General features: G+C 36.3%; 1 protein-coding gene across 1 annotated transcript in view; it reads right to left on the bottom strand.

Annotated features, from left to right (window-relative positions):
- Positions 1–18,744, bottom strand: part of LOC107532900 (testis-expressed protein 11) — a 77,966-nt gene that overhangs the window by 37,078 nt on the left and 22,144 nt on the right. Inside the window, exon 3 of the mRNA XM_087813374.1 lies at positions 3,712–3,814. The gene's annotated coding sequence lies outside the window, so the exon portion shown is untranslated. The remainder of the gene's footprint in view (positions 1–3,711; positions 3,815–18,744) is intronic.

Here is an 18,744-nt window from a genome sequence, read left to right as displayed (position 1 = left end):
CTACACTAAATGGAGACAATCAATCTATCTGATGCAGAATTCAAACATTGATTATAAGGATGCTCAATGAACTGAGTGAGGGAAAGAGTAGAGAAATTTAGTGAGAACTTCAACAGAGATAGGAAACATAAAAATGGAGATAGGAAAAAACACCTCAGAAATGAATACAATAACTGAAATGAAGAATATATTACAAGGATCAACAGCAGAATAGATGAAGCAGAGGATCAAATCCACAATTTGGAAGATAAGGAAGCAGAAAACACCTAATCAGAATAGCAAATAGAAAAAAGAATTAAAAAAAAAAAATGAGGACAGTTTAAGGAGCCTCTGGGACAACTTCAAGCATATGAACAGTTGCACCATGGGGATAATGGAAGGAGAAGAGAGACAGCAAACAAGTGAAAACCTATTTGAAAAAATAATGACAGAAAACTTCCCATACCTGGTGAAGGAAACAGATATACAAGTTTAGGAAGTGCAGAGAGCACCAAATAAGATGAACCCAAAGAGGTCCACACCAAGACACATCATAATTAAAATGTAAAAGTTTAAAGACAAAGAGATAAATCTTAAAAACAGCAAGAGAAAAGCAATTACTTTACAAAGGAGCTCCCATAAGACTGTCAGCTGATTTCTCAACAGAAACTTTGCAGGCCAGAAGGGACTGGCACAAAATATTCAAAGTGATGAAAAGCAAGAACCCACAACCAAGATTATACTACCCAGCAAAGTTATCATTTAGAATAGGACAGATAAAGAACTTCCCAGACAAGAAAAAGCTAAGGGAGTTCATCACCATCAAACCAGCATTACATGAAACGCTCAAGGGTCTTCTTTAAGAAGAAAAAAAAAGATTAAAAATATGAGCAATAAAATAGCAATAAGTATATATCTATCAACAATTACATTAAATGAAAATGGATTAAATGCTACAATCAAGACAAAGGGTGGCTGAATGGATAAGAAAACAAGACCCTTACATATGCTGTCTATGAGAGACTTACTTCAGATGGAAAGGCACACACAAACTGAAAGTAAAGGGATGGGAAAAGATATTTCATGGAAATGAAAGGATAAAAAAGCTGGGGCAGCAATAGTTATACCAGACAAAAAAGACTTTAAAACAAAGGCTATTAACAAGAGACAAAGAAGGATCCAGCAATTCGAATTTTGGATATTTATCCGAAGAAACTAAAACACTAAATTGAAAAACATACGTTTTTTGCATATGTTCATTGCATTATTTACATTAGCCAATATATGGAAGCAACCTAGGTGTCCGTCAATAGATGAACTGATAAAGAAGAAGTGGTGCATATATACAATGGAATATGAGTCAGCCATAAAAAAAGTAAAATATGAAATCTTGCCATCTGCAACAACATGGGTGGAACTAGAGTAGGGGTGGAGAATTTTTTTTTCTGCCAAGGGCTATTTGGATATTTATAACATCATTCTTGGGTCATACAAAATTATCAGCTTAAAAATTAGCCTGCTATATTTAGTCAAACATTTAATTAGCTCACCCCAATGTGATGGCTGGAACTGCTTCTCTTTGGTGAGGCTTTGGCAGGGACAGACCAAATGATTTAGCGGGCCATATACAGCCTGTGGGCTGGAAGTTCCCCACCCGTGAACTAGAGGGTATTGTGCTGAGTGAAATAAGTCAGACAAAGACAAATACCATATGATTTCACTTATATGTGGAATCTAAAATAAACAAGCAGAACAGAAATAGACTAATGGATACAGGGAACATTTTGATGGTTGCCAGATGGGCAGGGGATTGGGGGGATGGTAGAAAAAGGGGAAGGGATTAAGAAATACAAATTGGTAGTTAAAGAGTAGTCATGGGGGTATAAAGTACAGGGAATATAGTCAATAATATTGTAATAACTATGTATGGTGTCAGATGGGTACTAGATTTATTGGAGTGATCATTTTGTAAATTATATAAATGTCTAAGAAAGGGGTTGTACACATGAAACTAATGTAATATTGTATGTCAACCATAATTATAAAATAAAAAATTATTAAAAAAAACCACAGCAATCTACCTCCTAGATATTTACCATAGAGAAGTGATCTTATCACCACACAAACTCTACAAATGGATGTTTATAGCACCTTTATTCATAATCGTCCAAACTGGAAACCATCCAAACATCCTCCGACTGGTAAGTAGATAACCAAACTGTGGCACATCCATATTATGGAATAAAAAAGAGCAAACTATGGAATCACACAGCATTATAAATGAGATTCAAATGCACTAAGCTAAGTGAAAGAAGCCAGGCTCAGAAAGCTTCACACTGCATGATTCCATTTATATGCATTCTGGAAAAGGCAAAACTGAAGATATATAAATGAGATCAGTAGATTCCAGGGCTGGAAGTGATAAAAAGGAGTTCAATAAAGGGGTGGACTTAATTTTTTGTTCTGTATCTTGATCATACTGGTGGTTGCATGACTGCATGCATTTGTCAAAACTCATAGAATTATTAATATAAATAAACCTTATAGAATCATACACTAGCAAGAGTAAATTTTATTATATGTATTTTCAATAAACATGACTTTAAAAAATGGTCACAGATAACTGGAGAAAAGTAAAAATATTAAGCTGATACTATGTTTAAAAGTAAAATTATTTTAATAGAATGTTAAAGGGTTTAATAAGAAATCTATTTTTTTGCAATTTCTGATGGCAAAAATTTTCAAGTTCTTTTATACTTCAACATAATACATCAAATAAAGCAAATGCCCAGAAGTGTCTAATGAAAACATCAATGATGAACATGAATGACACCAATATTAACCCTGACAAAGAGTTGACTTCAATTTGCTACTCCATAATTAATATACAGGTATAGTTTACTATCATGGACAATTTCTTTTTCAGTGCAGAGTAAGTCATCTTCTGTTTTCTTATGGATTGAATAACAGAGTCCACTGAACATAACAGGCATTCATAAATAGTTGCTTAATTGGATTAGTATAAATCCTGTTTGGATACAAGTTTCTCAATTTCTCAAATTGTGCCCTTTATAACAAGCAACCAGTCCAGAACTCACACTGCTCCAGGATTTGGCTCAGCTACTCTGAGGGCTGAACAACAATAGTATTATAGCATAGGCATATCTGTAACCAAGTCAAGATACATGTGTTTTCAGGCACACCAGTTAGCAAACTATGCTTTACATGATGGAAAAGACACAACACCAATGGGATTAGGTTCATATGAGTTATTCCAACACTGTAAACTTTGTAGAGAAGAGCCTTTTCAAGGCCTAATCTCTCAGCAGTGACCTCCCAAATAAGTGAAAACAGTCAAAAGGTACCCTGGAGACCTCCATTCTCTAAAGACAATCCTTAACTGATGGATGTCTGCAGTTTAATCTCCCCTGCCCCACAGCTTTTTAAACTTAATTTTTAAATAGGTTGATTCAAATAACATAAAGTTCAAAAAAGTATACCATGACAAGACTTCCCCCCCAATTTTTGTCCTACATCTGACTAGATCCTACTCTGTCAATAAGTAGCACCTGTTCTTTTTGCATGGTTGTATCATCTTAATATATGAAAGTTAGAAAAAAAAAATTGTGTATAAAACTTCATTGTCTTATAATTTTTTTCTATTATGATCAAAAAGGATTATTTTTATTCTTTGTGTTACAGTTAAATGTAATTCACAAATGACATTTATACCTCTGTCAGAGTTGCCTTCTAAGACTGCAATCTTGAATAGATAAAAGTGAGTGAAAATATTTGCAGGATCAAGATGTTCAGCTTCCGCCACTGCTTCTTTAGCCTGAAAAAAAAATTGGGTCTCTTTTACAAAAGCTTTAAGGAAGACCTTACTGTATTTTGCTAATATCATTAACACAGTCAATATGGCTAAGTTGTACTCATAATGAAAATACATGAATCTAAGAAAAGTTTTTAAAGAATTGTTCTCTTAAAATGCTAAAGAGACAGTGAGTTCTGCTTCTGAAAATAAGGTGCATTATATATATTTCTTTATCAAAAACATTTTTTTAATTCCAAAAGTGACTGACAATATATGTAAAGTAATTACCAAGCAAAAATTTTAAAAAAGTGTTTACAGAGAAATAAGAGGAGAATTAAAGCCACTATTTTTTTAGGTGGACATTATTAAATCCAGGAAAATGTTAACTTTACTTTTAATGAACCTCACTAGGTCAGGGAAACAGACATCAAGGCCCAAGAGGTTACACTCTTAGGCTAAGGGCAAACCAGAAGAAAACTCACTTTACCAACATCCCTAGGGGATGGCAAAAAAGTAACCTTGGCTCTGAGAAAAACGTGGCAAAACAGAGTGGGAAAATAAATGTGATATATCTCATTAATAAAATGAAAAAAAATCATATGATATCAATAGATGCAGAAAAAGCATTTGACAAAATCCAGCACCCATTTTTGATAAAAACTCTCAGCAAAGTGGGAATAGAGGGATCATACCTCAAAATAATAAAGGCCATATACTCTACGACAAACCTACAGCCAACATCATACTCAATAGGTGAAATCTAAAAGTGTTTCCCTTAAGAACATGAACAAGACAGGATTGCCCACTATATCCACTCTTATTCAACACAGTCCTAGAAGATCTTGCCACAGGGATCAGCCAAGAAGAAAAAAGGCATCCAAATTGGGAAGAAGGAAGTAAAACTGTCATTATTTGCAAATGACATGATGTAGTACATAAAAAACTCTACAGAATCCATGAAGAAACTACTACAGTTAATAAATAAATTCAGAAAAGTAGCAGGATACAAAATTAACATCCACAAATAGATGGTATTTTTATACACCAATAATGATCTCTCTGAAAGAGAAACTAAAAAAGCAATCCCTTTTTACCACTGCAACAGAAAGAAGATAAGACATCTAGGAATAAAGTTAACCAAGGAGGTAAAGACCTGTACTCAGAAAACTATAGGATACTGAAAAAAGAAAGATAGGAAGATACAAACAAGTGGAAGCATATTCTGTATTCATAGATTGAAAGAATGAACATCATTAAAATGTCCATACTACTCAAAGCAATCTATAGATTCAACATAATCCTCATTAAAATAACCACGGTATACTTCACAGAACTAGATAAGTAATCTAAACATTTATATGGAACCAAAAAAGACCCCTAATAGCCGCAGCAATCTTCAGAAAGAAGAACAAAGTTAGATGGATCACAATATCAGATATAAAATTATACAAAGCTATTGTGATCAAAACAGCCTGGTACTAGCACAAGAACAGGCATATAGATCAACGAAAGAGAAAAGAGAACCCAGAAATCAACCCAAGCCATTATGGTCAATTAATGTTTGACAAAGGAGGCAAGAGCATACAATGGAGTAAAGACAGTCTCCTCAACAAATGGAGTTGGGAAAATTTGTGAGGTAAATGCAAAAAAATGAAACTATACTACTAATTTACACCATACAAAGAATAAACATAAAGTGGATAAAAAACTTAATTGTAGGTCGTAAAACCATAAAATCTTAGAAGAAAACAAAGGCAGCAAAATCTTAGACATCTCACATAGCAGAATTTTCACGTATGTCGAGTAGGAAAAGAGAAACAAAGGGGGAAAAATGGGACTACATCAAACTAAAAAGCTTCTGCACAGCAAAAGAAACCATTCTCAACATCAAAGGGAAGCCACTGTGTGGGAGAATGTATTTGCCAATGATACATCACATAAGGGGTTAATTTCTAAAATATATAAAGAACTCACACAACTCAACAAAGGGAATACAAACAATCCAATTAAAAATGGGCAAAGGACCTAAATAGACACTTCTCCAAAGAGGACTTACAGATAGCCAAGAGACATATGAAAAAGTGCTCAAAGTCATGAGAGACATGCAAATTAAAACAATGAGATGTCACCTCACGCCTGTTAAAATGGATACCATCAATAAATCAACAAACAACAAGTGCTGACAAGGATGTGGAGAAAAGTAAACCCTGGCACACTGCTAGTGAGAATGCAGACTGGTGTAGCCACTATGGAACACAGTATGGACTTTCCTCAAAAAATTAAATATGGAACTGCCATTTGACCCAGTGATCCCACTTCTAGGAATATATCCTAAGAACCCTGAAACACTAATCAGAAAGAATATGTTGATAGAAGCAATATTTACAATATCTAAGATCTGGAAACAGCCCAAGTGCCCATCAGTAGACGAGTGGATAAAAAAAGATGTGGTACATTTACACAATGGAATACTATGCAGCACTACAAAAGAAGGATCTGTTACCCTTTGAGACAGCATGGAAGGAACTAGGGAGAATTATGCTAAGAAAAATAAGCCAGTTCAGAGAAAGACAAGTATCACATGATCTCATTTATATGTGGAATCTAGTGAACAAAATAAACCAACAAACAAAATAGGTCTGGAGGCACTGAAGCATGCCACAGACTGATGGACCCCAGAGGGAAGGGGGGTGGGGGGCAAAGATTGACTAAAGAACTTGTATGCATATATGCATAACCCATGGACACAGACAATAGTGTGGTGAATGCCTGAGGTGGGGTGGGAACTGGGTGGGTGGAGGGGAGCAATGGGAGGAAATGGGGGGCATCTGTAATCCTCTTAACAATAAAATTTTAAAAATAGGATGGGGAGACCCAATCCCTGAGGTGTAACACTAACAAACTCTTATATATTTACAGCCCCAAATGACATTATATGGGAGGGCAAAAGATATCAAGCTATAAATTTAGTTTTCATTAGTCCCAAAAATCTGAAGAAGCAGGTGTATATCCCCTATGGAGGAAGACATCTTTATCTTAGGCTTCAAAATATTTCCATAAATATTTTTAGAAGAATCATGAGTAGAAAACATTAAGAAAAAAACCAAGCACACTAGGAATCAAGGCACTGTAAGTGAGAATGAATAGAAACAACAAATAGCAGAAATATATTCTCAAGATACAAATACCAGAATTATCAAAAACTGGCTATGAAACACCTGTTTTCAAAGTTTATAAAAATAAAAGATATGTTAAAATATATAAAACAAGGCTGATAATCAATAATACATACTGATACAGTTACAGCATTTTTTCCAACTGGTATTCATTCTGATTTACTGCCTATACCATATCAGTTGTTAAACACTTTGAATATCACAGAAGATTGTAGGAAACAGAAATTATAAAATGTGACATTGTTGATCTGAAAAAAAGGGGACTACACGAAATGAACACAATAACCCAAATGGAAAAATGGATTGGTTCAATAGCAAATTAGAAACTAATGGGGAGAAAAATAGTGAACTGAAAAACAAGACAGAATACATTAGCCAAAGTGCAGCACAAAAAGAATATAAACATGGAGGACAGTTAAGTAAGGATTCTATTCTTTTTAGGACCAGTATTATAAGAATAGCCACAGTAAATAATTTCCACACTAGTAGAGGAGGGAAATCACAAAATTTTTTAAATGAAGACAATATTTTCAACAAATAGTACTGGAACAACTGGACATCCACATAGGAAAAAAAAAAACACCCAACATGAATCTGTACACAGACCTTAAGTGTTTTACAAAAATGAACTCAAAATAAATCATAGACCTCTATGAAAATCCCCAAACTATAGAACTCCTACAACATAAAATAGAAAATATAAAGGACCTTTGATTTGGCAATGACTTTTTGAACACATGACCAAAACACAATCTATTGAAAAAAAAAAAAATGGTAAGTTGGACTTCATTAAAATGAGAAACTTCTGGGATTCCAAGATGGCGGCAGATTAAGTAGAAGCTACACCGACACTCTCTCAGGACCAAACTGGAATTACAACTAAAATGTAGAAAAACCATCCTGATCAATCAACTGAAGACTAGCTGGAGAGCACCCTCATAACCAAGGACGTAAAGCAGAGACTGCATAGAGACTGCTACAAAGTGCAGAGGCGTGAGAGGGCTGGCTGGGATCCCACATGAGGCAGCTGAAGGTCCAGAGGGTTATCTCAGCCGTGGGGGGTTCTCACTGAAAACTCTGGGGTCTAAACCCCAAGCTGGGCTTCCCAGCCCAGAGCATCAGAAGAAAGAAAGGTGCCCACATAACATCTGGCTGTGAAAAGCAGCAGGGTATCTGCCAGGGGGAGAGAGCTTGAAATGCAGTCATCTTCTTAAAGGGCCAACACACAAAGTTTCATATACAGCCACTCACGTTGGGCTCCAGGGGAGGAAGAGCAGATTGGAATAGAGCAGTGTAAGGAGAATCTAGGGATGCTGGCTCTTGGAACAGAGCTCAAAGGGTAGTCATCTAGATTCCTGTGATGAGTCATTCCCTATATTTCAGAGGACATCATTCTCATACAGACATTTCCCATCCAAGCAGCTTTTGCCTGGGGGCGGGGGGAGCAATTCCCCAACCTGCTGGAAAACCTCTCACCCTACCCTGTGCAGTTTCTACAGCCTCAGGCTCCTTAAGAGACTGAATAACAATCAGCTGCCCTACCCTATGGAGTTTCTACAGCCTGAGGCTCCTTAAGAGGCTGAGTAACAGCCAGTGGATGCTTTGAGTCTTTGCCCCTGATTTGCTTCTGAACCCAGGGCTTGGAAAAGCAGACCTTGGTGCACATCTTGGTCCTGTCCAAACACACCTAGGCACACTGAGGGAGCCATAAGCTGTGGAGTGAGTAAAGCTCCAAACAGGGTAATCAAGACCAGTCACAAACAGCATCTGACATTGGTCTGCACCAGAGAACATGCAAAAGACTGAGAGTCCTGGCAGATATACCTAATATAAAGAAACAAACCCAAACAGGCAGCCAAAATGGGGATACAAAGAAACAAATCTCAAGTGAAAGAACAAAAGAATTCTCCAAAAGAAGAGCTAAATGAAATGGAGATAAACAATCTATCAGATATAGAGTTCAGAATATTGATCCTAAGGATGCCCAACAGTATGAGAAAATAAATGGAAATTAGAAGGAAGTTAAGAATGATACAGTAGAAATAAAATAAAAAAACAATGGAAGGAATAAACAGAAGGTTAGGGGAAGCTGAGGATGGGATCAGCAAATTAAAAGGCAGGGTAGAAAAAAATCAGAGAACAACAAACCAACAACAATTAGAAAGCAGGACAGTTTAAGGGAGCTATGGGTCAACATAAAATGAAACAATATTCACATCATAGGAATGCCAGAAGATATAGAAAGTAAGCAATGGTTAGAGAACCTGTTTGAAGAAATAATGGCAGAAAACTTCCCTAACCGGGTCAAGGAAAGAGGCACACAGGTTCAAGAGGTACAGAGAGTCCCAAGCAAGAAGAACCCAAAGAGGCCCACACCCAGACACATCATAATTAAAAATGCCAAAAAGTCTAGAACAAAGAGAGAATCTTAAAGGCAGCAAGCCAAAAGCAATCTGTTACCTACAAAGGACCTCCCATAAGGCTGTAAGGTCATTTCTCATCAGAAACTCTAAAGGCCAAAAGGGAATGGCATGAAGTATTCAAGGAAATGCAAAACAAGGATCTGAAACCAAGAACAATCTATCCAGCAAAGCTGTCATTCAAGATAAATGGTGAACTAAAGAGCTCCCAGACCAAAAAAAAAAAAAGGCTAAAGGAGTTTATCATCACCCAACCAGCATTGCAAGACATGTTAAAAGGGACTGCTGTAATAAGCTGAAACAGAGAAAATGAGAAACATAGGCATAAATTTAAAAAATGGCAATAGATAAGTACTTATCAATAATAACCTTAAATATAAATGGATTAAATACTCTAATAAAAAGACATAGGGTAGCTGAATGAATAAGAAGAGAAGACCCAAATATATGCTGTCTACAAGAGATCCACCTCAGAACAAAAGACTCAAACAGGCTGATAAAAAAACAACAAATAAACAAAAACCTTCTGGAAGACTTTAAAGGAGAGATCGATGGCAACACAGTCATAGTAGGGGACTTTAATACCCCAATGACTTTGCTGGATAGATCTTCCAGACAAAAAAATCAACAAGGAAACAGTGACTCTAAATGACACACTAGATCAGATGGATTTAATTGACATTTATAGATCACCCCAAAGCTACAGAATATGCATTCTCCTCAAGTGCACATGGAATATTCTCAAAGACAGACCACATGTTAGGACACAAAACAAGACTCTACAGGTTCAAGAAGACTGAAATCATATCAAGCAATTTCTCAGGCATTTACACCATGGAATACTATGTAGCTGTAAAAAAAGAAGGACCCTTTACCCTTTGAGACAGCATGGTGGGATCTGGAGAGTATTATGCTAAGTGAAATAACCAAGTCAGAGAAAGACAAGTATCACATGATCTTACTCATATGTGGAATCTAATGAACAAAATAAAGTCATGAACAAAATAGATACAGAGACAAAGAAGCATGGAATAGACTGACGGATCTCAGAGGGAAGGCAGAAGTGGCGGGGTGGGTAGGGAGAGAATTAAAAAAAATCAAACGTGTAACCAACCTATTTTGGCATGAGCTAAAAGACATTAGAGAAATGTTACAGGACATAAAAGAATGGCATAAATCAGAATTAGAAAAAGGAATGAAGTGCTAGAGCTCAGGAAAAATTGGAGATAAGAAAAACCTAAAAGTTAAGAATAAATAAAAATTATGTATATTTTACAATGAAAACATTTTTAAAAGAAATGAAGATAAACAAAGTCATTTACAGATTCAGTGCAATCTTTATGAAAATCCCAATGGCATTTTTTGGCAGAAATTTTTAAAAAACCATCCTAAAATTTGTATGTAATCTCAAGGGACTCTGACTAGCCAAAAATGGTCTTAGAAAAGAACAAAGTTGGAGGACTCACACTTCTTCATTTCAAAACTTACTACAAAGTTATAGTAATCAAAATAGTGTGGTTCTGATGTAAGCACAGACATATAGGCCAATGAAATGTAAGAGAAAACCCATAACTAAACCCTCACATATGTGGCCAAATGATTTTTGCCAAGAATATTCAATGGAAAAAGGACAGTCTTTTTCAACAAATGATGTTGGGGAAACAGGATATCCACTTGCAACAGAATGAAGTCAGACCGTTATCTTACACCATATACAAAAGTTAACACAAAATAGATGTAAAAGCTAAAATTCTATTTTTTAAAAGTCTTAGAATAAAACATAGGGGGAAGTCTTCATAACATTGGATTTGACAGTGATATTTTGAATATGACACCAAAAGTACAGACAACAAAATAAAAAAATAGATATTTGGACTTCGTCAAATTTTAAAAGTGTTTGTGCTTCAAAGAACACTAGCAAAAAAGGGAAAAGAGAATCAATCCATAGAATGGGAGAAAATACCTGCCAATTATATATTAGTAATGGGTTAATATGCAGAATATATAAAGAACTCCTATACTCAACAAAAATATAAGCAAATGATAAAATGGGCAAAATAAATCTACATTTCTCCAAGGAAGATATACAAATGGCCAATATCCACATGAAAAGGTTTTCAACACTAGGGAAATGCAAATCACTAACATGAGAGACCACTTCTCTCTCACCCATTAGGACGGCTATTACAAAAACAACAACAATAGAAAATAACAAGTATTCATCAGGATATAGAGAAATTGGAGCATCTGTGCATTTCTGGTGGAAAGGTAAAATGTTGTAGACACTATGAAAAACAGTGTAGCTGTTCCTCAACATGTTAAAGAATTACCATAGGATCCAGAAATTCTACTCAAGGTATATACTCAAAAGAATTGAAAATAGGAATTCAGACACTTGTACACTTATGTTCATAGAAGCGTTTTACAATAGCTAAAAGGTGGAAGCAACCCAAGTGTCCATCAACAGATGAATGAATGAACAAATGGTATATACATACAAGTGGATATTATTCAGTTTTTAAAGGTAGGAATTCTGACACACACGACATGAATGAACCTCGAGGGCATTATGCTATGTGGAATAAGCCAATCACAAATGGACAAATATTGTATGATTCCACTTATATGAAGTACCCAGGGTAGTCAAAGTTATAGAGACAGAACATAGAATTGTGGTTGCAAGGGGCTGGGGATTGGGAGAAGTGGTGAGTTACTGATTAATGGGCACAGTTTCAGTTCTGCATGATGAAGAGTTCCAGAGATGGAGCCAGTGTTTGCACAATATTGTGTATGTACTAATGTCACTGAACGGTACATTTAAAAATGGTTAAGATGGTGAGGGAAGGGGAAGATGGTGGAACTGTGACAAGATGCAGAGTGCCCTTGCTCCCAGTCACAGACACAATTTACTGCTAAAATACTGTGTAGCCAGCTTGGAAAAACCAGAGAAATATACAGGAGTGGACATATTTCAAGTAGGGAGCACTAAAGAAACATCACAGAGTCTGGTAAGAGGGCATGGGGGCATAGAAAGGGGGGGGTCTCCCCTGAAGCTTGTGCTGGGCTCTGAGGCTCTAGGGCTAGAGGCTGCAAAGGTCCCTCCCCTTGGGAGTGTGGGCTGGCATCGAAAAGCTGGGATTTCAAATACCGAGAGGAGAAGAGAAGAAGAGCACTGTGCGGAGGGCAGGCGGACCCAAGGGAACAGTGTGCCTGAAAGGAGGGGACTTCACCATTCTAGTTAAAGTTTCTAATGGCAGCCATGACAGGATTCTTTCACACAAGGTGCTGATCATAGGAAAGGCAGTCCCACAGTGTCTGTCTCCCAAACAAAAAGGGTCCAGAGGGCTGCACTGAGCAGCCAAACAGGGACCCCCTACCTTCCTGTAAGGCATTGTGTAGAACTCCAGTAAGCATCTGATCTGGGGGTTGGGGCTGAGACACACAGTTAGCCAATCTGAGAGGAGAGTCCACCCAAGAATGGGTCAACAACAATCTAGACCCAATCACAACCGGAGAGCCCAAAGAACCCAAAAAAGGGCACCCACAAATGGGGCACAACTAGAGACAATAGCTCAGAAGTATAAGGAAACACACCTCTCAGTCCCAGTGGACATATACTACAAAATTACACCACACAAGACTGGGAGACAGCAAAAATACTTATTAGACAGATACAAACACTAAGAGTCACTAAAATGAGGAGAAAAAGAAACAATGCCCAAACTAAAGAAAATGAGTAATTGCCAGAAAAACACACTGATGAGATGGAGTTAAGCAAGTTATCAGAAAAAGAGTTCAGAGTAATGGTTATAAAGATACTCAAGAAATTTAATGAGAACCACAAGACACTTAATGGAAAAGTTGAGGAACTTAGTGAAAAAATGAAAAAAGAGTTAAATATCATAAATAAGAATCAAGGACAAATGAAGAATACTATATCAGATATCAAGAATTCTCTGGAAGAAATTAAAAGCAGGCCCAATGAAGCAGAGGATAGAATACGTGACTTAGAAGATAAGGTAGGAAAAAACTCAATCAGAGCAGCAAAAAGAAAAAACGCTTAAAAAGCATTAGGACAGTCTAAGGGAGCTTTGGGACAACATAAGAGAAACAACATTCGCATCATAAGGGTACCAGAGGGGGAGGAAAGAGAGCAAGAGTTAGAGAACTTGGTGGAGGAAATAACGACAGAAAACTTTCCTAGGCTGGCGAGGGAGAAAGCCACACAAGCTCAGGAAGCATAGAGGGTTCCAAACAAGAGGGACCCAAAGAGACCCACTCCAAGACACATCATAATTAAAATGGCAAATGTCAAGGACAAGGATAGAATATTAAGGGCTGCAAGAGAGAAACAAGCAGTGACATACAAGGGAACCTCCATAAGGCTGACAGCTGATTTCTAAACAGAAACACTTCAGGCCAGAAGGGAGTGGCATGAAGTTCTCAAAGTAATGAAAAGCAAGAACATGTAACCAAAACTGCTTTATCTAGCAAGGCTATCATTTAAAACTGAAGGTGAAATAAAGAGATTCCCAGACAAAAAAAGGCTAAAGGAGTTCAGTATCACCAAACCAGTATTGCAAGGAATGCTAAAAGGACTGCTGTAAGAAAAAGAATATGGAGAGAAAAGTATAATAGCATAAAGAAAAAAAATGGCATTATATAAGTATATGTCTATAGTAAACATAAATGTAAATGGAATAAATGCTCCAACCAAAAGACATAGGGTAGCTGAATGGATAAGAAAACAGGACCCAAATATATGCTGTCTACAAGAGACCCACATGAGAGGAAAAGACTCACACAGGCTAAAAGTGAAAGGATGGAATAAAGTATTTCATGCAAATGGAAAGGAAAAGAAAGCTGGAGTAGCAATACTTATTTCTGACAAAACAGACTTCAAAATAAAGACCATAACAAGAGACAAATATCGTCACTACATAATACTAACTGTAATAAATATATATGCACCCAATACAGAAGCACCAATATATATAAAAAATTTCTTGGTGGATGTTAAGGGGTAGATTGACAGCAACACAATCATAGTGGGGACTTTAACACTCCACAGACAGCATTGGACAGATCATCAAGACAAAAAATCAACAGAGAAACATAGATCTTATATGACACACTAGATCTAATGGATTTAATTAACATTTACAGAACATTTCACCCCAAAGCAGCAGAATACACATTCTTCTCAAGTGCACATGGAACATTCTCAAAAATAGACCACATGCTAGGGCTCAAGGCAAATCTCTACAAATTCAAGAAGATTGGAATCATATTAAGCATCTTCTCAGATCACAATGCCATGAAACTAGAAATCAACCACTACAAAAAAACTCAAAAATATTCAAACACATGGAGGTGAAACAGTATGTTATTAAACAATGAATGGGTTACCACTGAGATCAAGAAAGAAATCAAACACTTCATGGAAAGAAACGAAAATGAACAGACAAGAACCTGAAATCTATCGCACACAGCGAAAGCAGTTCTGAGAGGAAAGTTCATAGCAGTACAGGCATACCTCAAGAAACAAGAAAAAGCTCTCCTAAACCATCTAACGGAACAACAAAAAGAGCTAGAATGAGAACAGCAACAGAAGTTCTGAGGAAGTAGAAGGAAGGAAATAATAAAGATCAGAGCAGAAATTAATGACATAGAGACTAAAAAAATAATACAAAAAAAAAACAATGAAACCAAAAGCTGGTTCTTTGGAAAGATAAATAAGATTGATGCACCTTTAGCCAGACTCACCAAAAAACAAAGAGAGGACCCAAATAAATAAAATCAGAAATGAAAGAGGCGGGTTAACAACTGACCCAACAGAAATACAAAGGATTGTAAGAAAATACTATGAGCAACTATATGCCAAAAAACTGGACAACCTGAGTGAAATGGACAAATACCCAGAAGCATAAAATCTTCTAAAACTGAATCAGGAAGAAAACCTGAATAGGCTGACAACAACTAATGAAATTGAAGCAGTAATCCAAAAACTCCCAGCTAACAAAAGTCCTGGCCCAGATGGATTTACAGACGAGTTTTACCAAACATTCAAAGAAGAATTAACACCTATTTTCCTCAAATTATTCCAGAAAATTCAAAGAGGAAGGAAAACTCCCAAACTCTTTTTATGAGGCCAGCATCATCCTAATCCCAAATCAGATAAAGGAACTACAAAGAAAGAGAATTACAGGCCAATATCCCTGCTAAAATCCTCAAGAAAATAATAGCAAACCAGATCCATCAATACATTAAAAAGATCATACACCATGACCAAATGGGATTTATTCCAGGGATACAAGGCTGGTATAACATTGGCAAATCAATAAATGTAATATATCACATAAAAAAAAATGAAGGACAAAAATATGATCCTATCAATAAATGCAGAAAAAGCATTCGACAAAATCCAGCACCCATTTCTGATAAAAAGTCTCAGTAAAATGAAAATAGAGGGATCATACCTCAACATAAAAAAGGCCATATACAACAAACCTACAGCCAACATCATACTCAATGGTCAAAAACTAAAACCATTTCCCTTAAAACCAGGAACAAGACAGGGATGTCTACTTTCACCACTCTTATTCAACATAGTATTGGAAGTCCTTGCCACAGCCATTGGACAGGAAAAAAACATAAAAAGTATCCAAATTAGAAAGGAGGAAGTAAAACTCATTATTTGCAGATGACATGACAGAAAACCCTAAAGACTCTATCAAAGTACTACTAGATTTGATAAATGAATTTGGCAAGGTGGCTGGATACAAAATTAACATCCAGAAATCAATGGCATTTTTATACACTAACAATGAACTCCCAGAAACAGAAACTAAGGAAACAGTACCATTTACCACTCAACTAAAAAAATAAGATACCTAGGAGTAAACTTAACCAAGGATGCAAAAGACCTCTACTCAGAAAACTACAGGACACTGAAGAAATAGAGAAATATATACACAAGTGGAAGAATATACCATGGTCATGGACTAGAAAAATTAATATCATTAAAATGTCCATACTACCCAAAGCAATCTATAGATTCAATGCAATTACTATTAAAATACCAACAGCATATTTCACAGAGCTAGAACCAATATTCCAAAAATTTATATGGAACCAAAAAAGACCCCAAATAGCCGCAGCCATCTTGAGAGAAAAAAAGAACAGAGTGGGAGGGATCACTTTCCAGATATCAAACCATACTACAAAGCCATTGTAATCAAAACAGCCTGGTATTGGTGCAACAATAGACATATAGATCAATGGAACAGAAGAGAGACCCCCCAAAATAAACCCATGCCATTAAGGTCAGTTAATATTTGACAAAGGAGGCAAGAGCATACAATGGAGTAAAGACAGTCTCTTCCTTAAATGGTGCTGGGAAACTTCGACAGCTACATACCAAAAACTGAAACTAGACCACCAACTTTCACCGTACACAAAAATAAACTCAAAATGGATAAAAAAATTTAAATATAAGTGTCAAAACCATAAAAATCCTGGAAGAAAACATAGGCAGTAACGTCACATACATCTCATATAGAATTTTCACTGATACATATTCAAGCATAAGAGAAACAAAGAAAAAATAAACAAATGGGACTACATCAAACTAAAAAGCTTCTGCACAGCAAAAGAAAATAGCCTCAAAATGCAAAGGAACCTCACAGCATGGGAAAACATATTTGCCAAGGACGTATCTGATAAGGAGTTATTTTCCAAAGTGTACAAAGAACTCATAGTACTCAGCAAGAGGAAGACAATCTAATTTAAAAATGGGCAAAGGACCTAAATAGACACTTCTCCAAAGAGGACATACAGATGGCCAAGAGACATATGAAAAAATGCTCAAGATCACTAATCATCAGAGAATTGCAAATTAAAACCACAATGAGATATCATCTCACATCTGTCAGAATGGCTACCATCAACAAATCAACAAATGACATTGCTGGCAAGGATGTGGAGAAAGGGGAACCCTGGTCACTGCTGGTGGGAATGCAGACTGGTGCAGCCACTATAAAAAAACAGTATGGAGTTTCCTCAAAAAATTAAAAATGGAACTGCCTTTTGAACCAGTGATCCCACTTCTAAGAATATACCTTAAGAATCCCAAAACACTAATCAGAAAAGATATATGCACCCCTATGTTCATAGCAGCATGATTTACAATAGCTAAGATCTGGAAACAGCCCAAGTGCCCATCAGGAGATGAGTGGACAGAAAAGCTGTGGTATATTTATACCATGGAATACTATGCAGCTGTAAAGAAGGATCTTGTACCCTTTGGGACAGTATGGATGGACCTGGAGATTATTATGCTAAGGGAAATAATCCAAGCAGAGAAAGAGAAACATCGCATGATCTTACTTATATGTGGAATCTAAAGAACTTAATAAACTGATGAACAGAATAGATTCAATGACACTGAAGCATGGATCAGACTGATGAATCTCAGTGGGAAGGAGGGGGGTGGAGGAAAGGAGAGATTAACCAAAGCATTTATATGCATATATCCATAACCCAAGGACACAAACAATGGTGTGGTAAGGGACTGAGGAGGAGGCTGGGGCAGGGTCAAAGGGATCAATCGGGCGAAAAAGGGACACCTGTAATGTTTTGAACAATACAAAAAATGATTAAGATGGTAACATTTACCACAATTTTAAAAATCAACTGTATTTCTATATACTAGCAACGAACAACTGGAAATTGAAATTAAGAAAGTGAGACTTCTTGCAATATTGCCAAACACATGAATTTTTTAGGATAAAGTTAATAGAATATGTGCATCATTTTTACGCTGAAAACTGTAAGATACTGATGAGAGAAACTAAAGACGACCTAAAAAAAATAGAGAGCTATGCTGTGCTAATGGATTGGAATACAGTATTTTTAAGATGTTAGCTGTCTTCAAATTAACCTATAGATTCAATGAAATCCTAATTAAAATCCAACCAGGCATTTTTGTAGTAATTAACAAGCGGCTTTTACAATTTATGTGGAAATATAAAGGATGGCTATTACTTAGAGTAGACAAGATTCTGAAAAACAACAAAGTTGCAGACTTACACAGCTTGATTTTAAGACTTACTATAAAGGTACAAAAATCAAGGGAGTGAGATATTAGCCTAAAGATAGATACATAGGATCAACGGAACAAAAGAGAGTACAGAAGCAGGTCCAAATATTTATGATCAATTGATTTTTGACAAAGGTGCTGAGGTAATTCAATTAGCTAAGGGTAGTCTTTCCATATTGGTGCTAGAACAACAGGGTATCTATATGGGAAAAAATGAACCTTGACTTACATACACACATATATGCACGCGTGCAC

The sequence above is a fragment of the Miniopterus natalensis genome, chromosome X, assembly GCF_054644295.1.
Source record: "Miniopterus natalensis isolate mMinNat1 chromosome X, mMinNat1.hap1, whole genome shotgun sequence".
NCBI classification, from domain to species: domain Eukaryota; kingdom Metazoa; phylum Chordata; class Mammalia; order Chiroptera; family Miniopteridae; genus Miniopterus; species Miniopterus natalensis.
This window is presented reverse-complemented; position numbering and strand designations above follow the sequence as displayed.